Source organism: Akebia trifoliata, chromosome 15 (genome assembly GCF_017979445.1).
Source record: "Akebia trifoliata isolate Shusen 1 chromosome 15, ASM1797944v1, whole genome shotgun sequence".
NCBI classification, from domain to species: Eukaryota; Viridiplantae; Streptophyta; class Magnoliopsida; order Ranunculales; family Lardizabalaceae; genus Akebia; species Akebia trifoliata.
Genome location: NC_141389.1, coordinates 3,238,476 through 3,246,631, shown reverse-complemented (window position 1 = coordinate 3,246,631; position 8,156 = coordinate 3,238,476). Strand labels below are relative to the sequence as shown.

The window sequence follows — 8,156 nt, the reverse complement described above, 5'->3', positions numbered from 1 at the left end:
CCCGAGTTTATAAACTCAAGTTTAACTTGGGTTAATTATCTCAGGCTCAACGCTCAAGTCGAGTTGAGTTCGGGTTGAGAGCCCTGCCACTTGAGTTCGGCCCAGGTCAGCCTTCCAACACGCCTAGGTTGCAACCCTAACATAAACAATGAAGATGTAGTTGTGTGACGATTAGGGGCGAAGCCACATAGGAGCAAGTGGGGGGTATCACCCTCACTGAAATCTAGAAAAAAATGAACTAGGTCTAGTGTGGCGGATATGTCGTCCTCTATAGAACATAATAATATTTGTCGCTGTAGTTAGGAAGTCGAATGTGATCGTTGTTTTCACACTCCTCCATAAATGGAAACACATCAAAATATCTCCTTAAAATACAAGAATAAAATATACACAAAGATGATATTTCACCTTTCAACCATCTTTTGGTAAATAAAATTTAGGGACAATGACCTCAAAGACCAAAAATGTTAAAATATGTACCAAAAAACCCTTCTAAAAAATTATGGACTTTTTAGTACCCATTTTATGAACAATGAAAAAATGATCTAAATAAATAAATAAATCCTTGTTTTCTCTTCCCAAAACTAGTAATCTTTAACTCACATAGATGATGATGATGATGAAGTGATGGAGATTAGTATGGACATCATCATCATAGCATTTTGATCCATGTATATTATAGATTTATTAAAAAATATGAATAATTTTAAATAATTAAAACATACTTTTAAAACTCAACTTGAATGCTCATTAAATTTATTCATCTCAAAAATTAGCAAGTTGACTTAAATATATTGAATTTATGAATAGCTTTTAATAAATAAAAATAATTATTTTTTTATTTTTCACATAAATATTAATAATCAAATAAATTGGTCAAGTTTTTATTTGACTCATTATATTTTTAAACACTTTGTAAAATTCAGGTATTTTCCTTTACAAAAGATTGTTAATAGGTTATATTTTATTAAGTTGGACTTAAATGGTCCATATTCTTTAGTAGGGGAGTATTAGGTACATATTCACAATAAAGAGGCCTTCATAGTCATTGTCCCTAAAATTTATTGTGAATCATGTTTATTACAAATGTTGTAACAAATAATACTTCTGTCAATATTATCATGTAGATACAGTCATGCAATCATGTGAAGCTTAATAAAGCAACTGAAAATCATGGACACTACTACATTCAACCATTATCATGTAATTTGATTCAGAAATATCTCAAATACTTTTTATAGGGAAATAGTTATAAAAAGTAAGCAAAGCTTCAAAACTCTATTATAAGAAAGACTTGAGAGGTTAATCTATAAGAGATATATACAAATCCAATGCCTAATCATATTCAAGTGTGTTGGTCTTAGTCCATTCTATCATAGTTGTGTTTTGTTGCTTGTTTAAATTTGTGATCTTTGTGCCAAAAAAAAATGATTAACTGTTTGAATTTATTTTAGCATCTTTTACCTTACACGCTACTTTAATAATAACACTATCTTTGAAAACACTAGTACAAAAAAGACTTTAGACATCGCTTTTGAGTGGTTGTGCCTTCGAATATTAAATGTAAAACAAAATTGGAAAGGAATGCATACAGATCTGCAAACTTGGTACTTCCTTCACCTCTGATCCTAAGTAAACGTTTCCAACCAAGAGGGGGCTGAGAAATTTTTGGCTTGTCAATTGCCCAGAGCCTGCTACCATCCTGTGAGATGGCAGCTGGATCATCACAAGTTATATCAGGTCGCCACTAGTGAGCTCTTTCACAAACGAAAAGTTCTTGCAAGATACTCTCTCTTTAGTTGGTTTCTTAGGCACAGAGGACTGTAAGTAACCAAGTCTAATTCATAAACATCAAGTCATATTTTTTTTGTTGAAAAGGTACATCAACTCATAATCAACTAAACTTAGAACAAATTCAATATCTTCACAAACCAAACAACAAAACAGATTCATGACACAATGTGAAAAAAGCTCAAATTTGACGGCCCTGGGCTGTCAAATTTCATAAAAATTCGACGGACAAAGGGGTCGAATTGGGGTCGAATTTTTCATTGTCAAAATTTTTTTTCGACGAATCAAAACTGTCAAATTAATGAAGGATAGCAGAAATTCGACAGCTCTAAGCCGTCAAATATAGAACTATCTAGAATTTTGACGATCCTAGACTGTCAAAATTCAGTTTCTAAAATTCGTGGGCCTTGGCCCGTAAATTTTTTCTGTCGAATTTTCCAGTTTTCACGTAGTGTGAGAACCTAAAGTTCCACCTAAGGTGATCAACCCATACATACACATGGATAGATAATTAAAAGAAACCACATATGGATCAACAGATACCTTATTTCAGTCTTTTTCCGTCTTTCATGCACCTGCTTTGATCTCTACTTCTACTACCACTTTTGAGCTTCTTCTTATTCTTAGGACTCCCTATTCTCAGGATTCGGTATAAAAGAGGATCAATTGTAACAAAAGAAAAATAGAAATTGAAGGAATATAATTAAATGGTACCTTGGTGTATTACTTGTATATTCAATATCCCAAATAAGATTACAAACCCAGCACTATGTGAAAAAAGCCCATATTTGACGGTCTTAGCCTGTAAAAATTTCTCAATATTTGACGGACCCTCCTGTCAAATATGCACGTCAAATATTTTCTTGTAGAATTTTTTTTTTTTTACAGCCCGGGACTATCAAATTATTGGAGAATGAGCTTAAAAAAAAAAAAAAAAAAAAATCCATAGAGTATGACCGTCGAATTTGGAGGTTTAACAAACAATAGCACGATCCTCTAATTCACCAATCATAATAAATGCAATAATAATAATAAAAAATCAGAAAAATAAAAAACGAAAGAAAAATCATAAAACAAACTCCAAATTAAGCTAAACAACTCAAAATTCATATTATATATTGAAATTTCATTACTAAACAAGCTCTAATAGAAACAATTGGGCACTAACAAATGAAATTGAGTCACATAATTTCTTAGAAATAAACCAAGATGCAAACACCACCGGTTCCACTCACAATAAAAATGGTCTAGCCCTTTTCAAAACACATGGTCTCAAAGTCTTCAATGGCAGTTTGTAGTGCTAGTGGCAAACTTGAGGCCTCGTCGAATGACAGGTTTGCAGGTTTTAGTGCCACCAGGTTTTCCTCCACGACGATGTACTCTACTAGCGTCCCAAGCTGCTTTAACTTCCTTTTAGCGTTAAAATCTTGGATGTTTCATAGACCTTGTCGCCAACATTAAATTTTGTGACAATATCACGTTTTCCAACGACAAATACATAATGAGATGTTATTCAATTTAGACCAACTTAAAGCGAGAAATTGAATTATAATAGAAATGGGTGAAGAACTAAATAAAAACCTGAGCATTAGATAATGAAAATGGCTGAAACATGAATTAAAATGAATAGTACGCTGAAACATAAATTTCACAATTTTTCTCTACTATTTTGGTAATTTCCTCCTAGTTTTAACATAGTTTTGAAAGGGTTGGACTTCAACTGTGAGTGCTCCTAATAATCAATCGAGCTAGAGACTCATAATTATCAGAGAAAGCATAGCATGATACAAAACAACTCGAGATTTGTTCTTTGCAACTCTTTCCTCAAATAGAGAAAAAAAAAACCTTAAAAATTTAAAATGGGACTATTTGGATGACATATGGAACAAATGAATCATATATAAAACTAAATTTTTGATCATACAAAACCATGGCATGTATGTTTTTAAATAAGTTCATAGCTACTTACTTTTCTAAAAGACATTCAAGAAACAAACAATAGGTGAGTTGAGCCCAATGAAGAAACTACCAACAAATAAATATTACTTTCCATCTTTCCCACAGACCTATGCAACAAATATTAACCTTATTAGAATAAGATCATACATGCGAATAAAAAAATAAATGAGTTAACATGAATTTACCTTTGCACCGACATGAATATCTAAATCTTTGACACAATTCTGTCAAATAATTCCCCACCAACCACACATTCAAGAAACATATAAATCTCTATGAATTCTAGCTTTATTAAACTATAAGTTATTTTATAATCACCAAGCAAGAATCTCATTAGTGAGTGCATTGTGTTAGCTTTAGAAATAAGTTTGGGACTAGGGCCTATAAATGCAAATGATTTTCCTCTTTTAGATGGTGAGGAATTAAATTATCTAGTTTTAAGCTTAAAGGCATGAATAGCAATCTATTGGATCTCACCCAAATAAAATTATTTAGTGTCATTCCTCTTTTAGAATATGTGGGATTTATTACTTATATAGAATTAAGCAATAAGTTCCTTACTGCTATTGCAGTCATGCTTAGAGACCCCAATAGCAAGCTATTGCAAAGGACCTTTTCCCAAAACACTGAGAAATGTATATGTTTGCTTATGGTTATAAAGGCAATTTTCCCATAATTAAAATCAGAAATTGACTACAAGAAACACCATTTTTTGACAATTTTGAATTTTCAAAATTTATAGACCAATGTAACTAAGGATCAATAGGCTAATGTAACAAAGCAAAAGTGTTGCATTCTTAAAAGGAAAGTGAATTCCTTATGGTGTAAAATATTGCACTAATTAGGGTGCACAAAATTAAGACCCTAACAATGCTTCGATGAACCATCCACATTGATTTTGAACCATCTAAAATCACTTTTTTCTTGCATGCTCCTGATTAAAGAACGAATGTCATCACAAAATGGTCAGAAGTTTTCCAACGAGTGAATTTCTTACTGCAAGCCTACTTGTATAGTTTGTGTAGTGTTTTCCTTTACACATAAAGTCTTCTAATCTGGGTTAAAGAATTGCCCAGAACCAATGTGGTATATTTAAGAGGTTCCTACCTTAACTTAAGTTCTCTCTCTCAATACAATTGAGAGGTGTTACATACGTAATTCGATTAGATCATAGAATATGATGAAAGACGAAGAATATAGACCAATTCGAGATAGTCAATCTCCAAAATCCAACAAAAGATTTAATAAGTATTTTATCCGCATAATTTCATTTATTTAAGCTCAAAAGCAATATAAATTTTAAATACAAGATGTAAATTACATCCTAAAACATTATTCTAAACTACCTACTATCTTACGCATTCAAGGAACTACACGTAACTCAACTTCTCTTGCAACAAGACTATGATCCTATGGACTCCACCTATTTTAACTATTCTTCCCCTACAAGGACTTGATTCGATACACCTCATACACCCTAAACTACACTATATCAAGAGCTAGAAAATGTTTATTTTGACTTACCAATAATCCATTTTAGTGTTTTTCATTGAAAATAAAACTCTAGATCCTACACTCGTGAAATATTTGGGATTCAAAATCACAGCATGAATATCTGAACTAACACATATTTTAGTGTCGAAATAAGTAGGTTTTTGGATACAATGTGAAATCCACAATTTTTTGAGATAAAATCCTAAAATTCAAGTTAAACACTAAATAAAAGGTGGCTCATGATTCGATCTAATTCACACAAATAGATAAGAAAAGAGATAAGAGATTTAACATTGGAATGGTTTCTCTCAATTTAGATTTAATTTTTGTGTGGTAAAAATCCATTTGTTTCTCAATCAAATTAGCATGCATGATGAAGGATTGGTTTAATTTCAGGGTTAAAAATAGAACATCTGCAGAGAAAAAAATTGGGAGATTAAGAAAACCTAGATTCATACCTGAACGCGGTCTTCGTGTCCTTCATTGGCTTCGTAACCTTAATCCAGTTGTTCAAACTCGAATCAGATATTGATTGAAGGATTGAGAGTGATGTGACTGAGAGAGAAGGAAAATACGAGAGTGATGGAGAGGAATTACCAGAGAAAATAAGAGATCGAGCAAAATCGAAAGAGATGTGAGATCGAGAGAGATCTAAAGATTGAAGAGATGTGAGATCCAAAGAAAAGCCTCTGTTTAGTAGGTTTGGGTTTTTAATCTCAAATCGATCAAGAAAGATAGAGAGAAAGAGAACCTTCCCCTCAGCTCTCCCACACTAACAAATTTGGTTTTATTTATTTTTTCTTTCTATTAAGAAAAAAACAAAAACAAAGCCTCGTCCTAAAGCCCACGAATTCAACTACAAAAAACTTGATGGCTTGAAAACATAAATCTTGTCGTCATATTTGAACTTTTTTCACGTAGTGCAGAAGAGCCTTCTTTAGGAAATTGGAGAACCTAAGAAGACTCAACTTGTTGATGCCGGAAAAAGAGATGAAAAAAAAAAAAGAGAGAGAAAAACAAGCACTGAACTTGGATAGAAAACACATACAGCTCACCACTATCAGATAAAAGCTGATGAAGGCAAATGATTCACACAGAATTAAAGAAATGCAGAACTTGTTCTTCAGAAGCTTAAGGCTCAAAATTCATTCCGACCATCAGTAACAAAGTTATGGACTTAAATAGATACATGGAACACCCCTTAGTTATAAAGACTCTTACAATTCCAATAAAATTCTTAAGGACTAAGTAACCTAACAAGTAAACTTAATAGGCACTAATCAAGACTCAAAACATTGGAAACTACAAAAAATTAACTTATAATAAAATGTGCTAGACCAAAAATCTAAATTTATATGCATCTTATCTTGCAATAATACAATAAGCCTGGATGGCAGATAGATTATATTTCCATTAGATGAAAAATAGAAAGGGATTGAAGTACCCTTGGGCCTTGATGAGAAAATGGTATTGTTAAAAATAGATATTACAACAGCACCTAATTAATTTAAAAAGGTTTTTTGATGAATATAAATGCTATCTTGAAAGCACAAATGCAAAGAAAAATGAAGAAATGGCACTTCTGTGGTTGAGTGACACTGATCCCAAATAAGGAGCCAGTTAATCTTCATTACAATGCTGGAAATTAGAAATCTTGATGAAACTTCACAATCTCTGTAAATAAGAGACTCTTCTATGGTGAACTTTTAGGTCCACAAATAAGCATATAAAGAAGAGTGATAGATTATGTCAATATTACAATTACAATCTGTTCAATATAGTGGGAGAAGTTTTTTTTTTTTAAAGAGTTGGGTTGTTGCCCATGCCATGCATACTTCATTCCAATATTCATAACCAACAAGATAAGGCAAGAAGGTGAATTGTATTTTGACATACTAAACCCGTAATTTTGAAAGTTAGAATGACAACCAACAGGATGGACCCATGGCCAAGTTGTTTGCCTCACCTAAATGATTGCCACATGACCCACTTGTCGATCAAGAAGGTCTTACTATGGGCCGGTGTTGAACTTCATCTAAACCAACAAATGAAATCCAATACCTAGGTCCAACGTATCAATGGTGTGATAAATCCATTGGAATGGATACATCATCTAGATGTCACAAGAGAGACATTACTCGTGATTCTCACACCAACCACTCGTGACAATGCTTACAATAATAATGCTTGAAAGGGAATAAATATCATTTGAGCATACTAAAGACAATGACAACTATGAGAAAACTTGAAGAAGAGAAAATGTTAATTTTGTAATTTTATTTTAAGTATTTTTATTTTATATTCAGGATTGCAAGGACACAAATGCAAATCATCCATTTAAAGTTGCATAAACTTACAAAAATATTATCTAAACATCCTAGATGGTGATCTTACATTAGATATATAGGCCTCTTTCTTTCTATTTGATCGATGGGGTCCTTTTAATAACACAGCTTTCCGAGCAAAGTAAAATAGGATAATTATAAAGATGCCCATGTGAAAAGATACACCACAGGCAATATGCAAAATAATTGCATATTAAATATTGTTAATGAATGAAAAAAATTATTTTAAGTTCCATTCCAAATTTTAATCAAATTAAAATTACTATAGTAGATAAGACATACCATGATGAAATATTGTTGAAAACGGGTTCGTGCTAATGCAGATAGTTGACTGAATCAACTTTTCGATCAAGGTTGAAAATAACTAGAATAAAAGGAAAATGGTTTCCATCCATCACAAGATCTACTATGACATCTGACATGCAAAAGATACCAAAAACATGGCGGAGTTAATAAAGACCACTTATTCAATCATTTAGACTGTCCATTGAGGGCACATTGTTATAGCATGTTAATATTTATTTATTTTAAATTATATAAATATTTTACTAGATTTAAAAATATATA

At 32.1% G+C, this 8,156-nt stretch overlaps 1 long non-coding RNA gene across 1 annotated transcript; it reads right to left on the bottom strand.

The window, feature by feature from the left end:
- Nucleotides 1-2,876: 2,876 nt before the first annotated feature.
- Nucleotides 2,877-8,156, bottom strand: LOC147383939 (uncharacterized). The gene is made up of 2 exons (XR_015173044.1): nt 5,703-8,156; nt 2,877-3,235 (listed from the first exon to the last, which is right to left on the bottom strand). It is a non-coding gene; the product is annotated as an uncharacterized LOC147383939 (long non-coding RNA).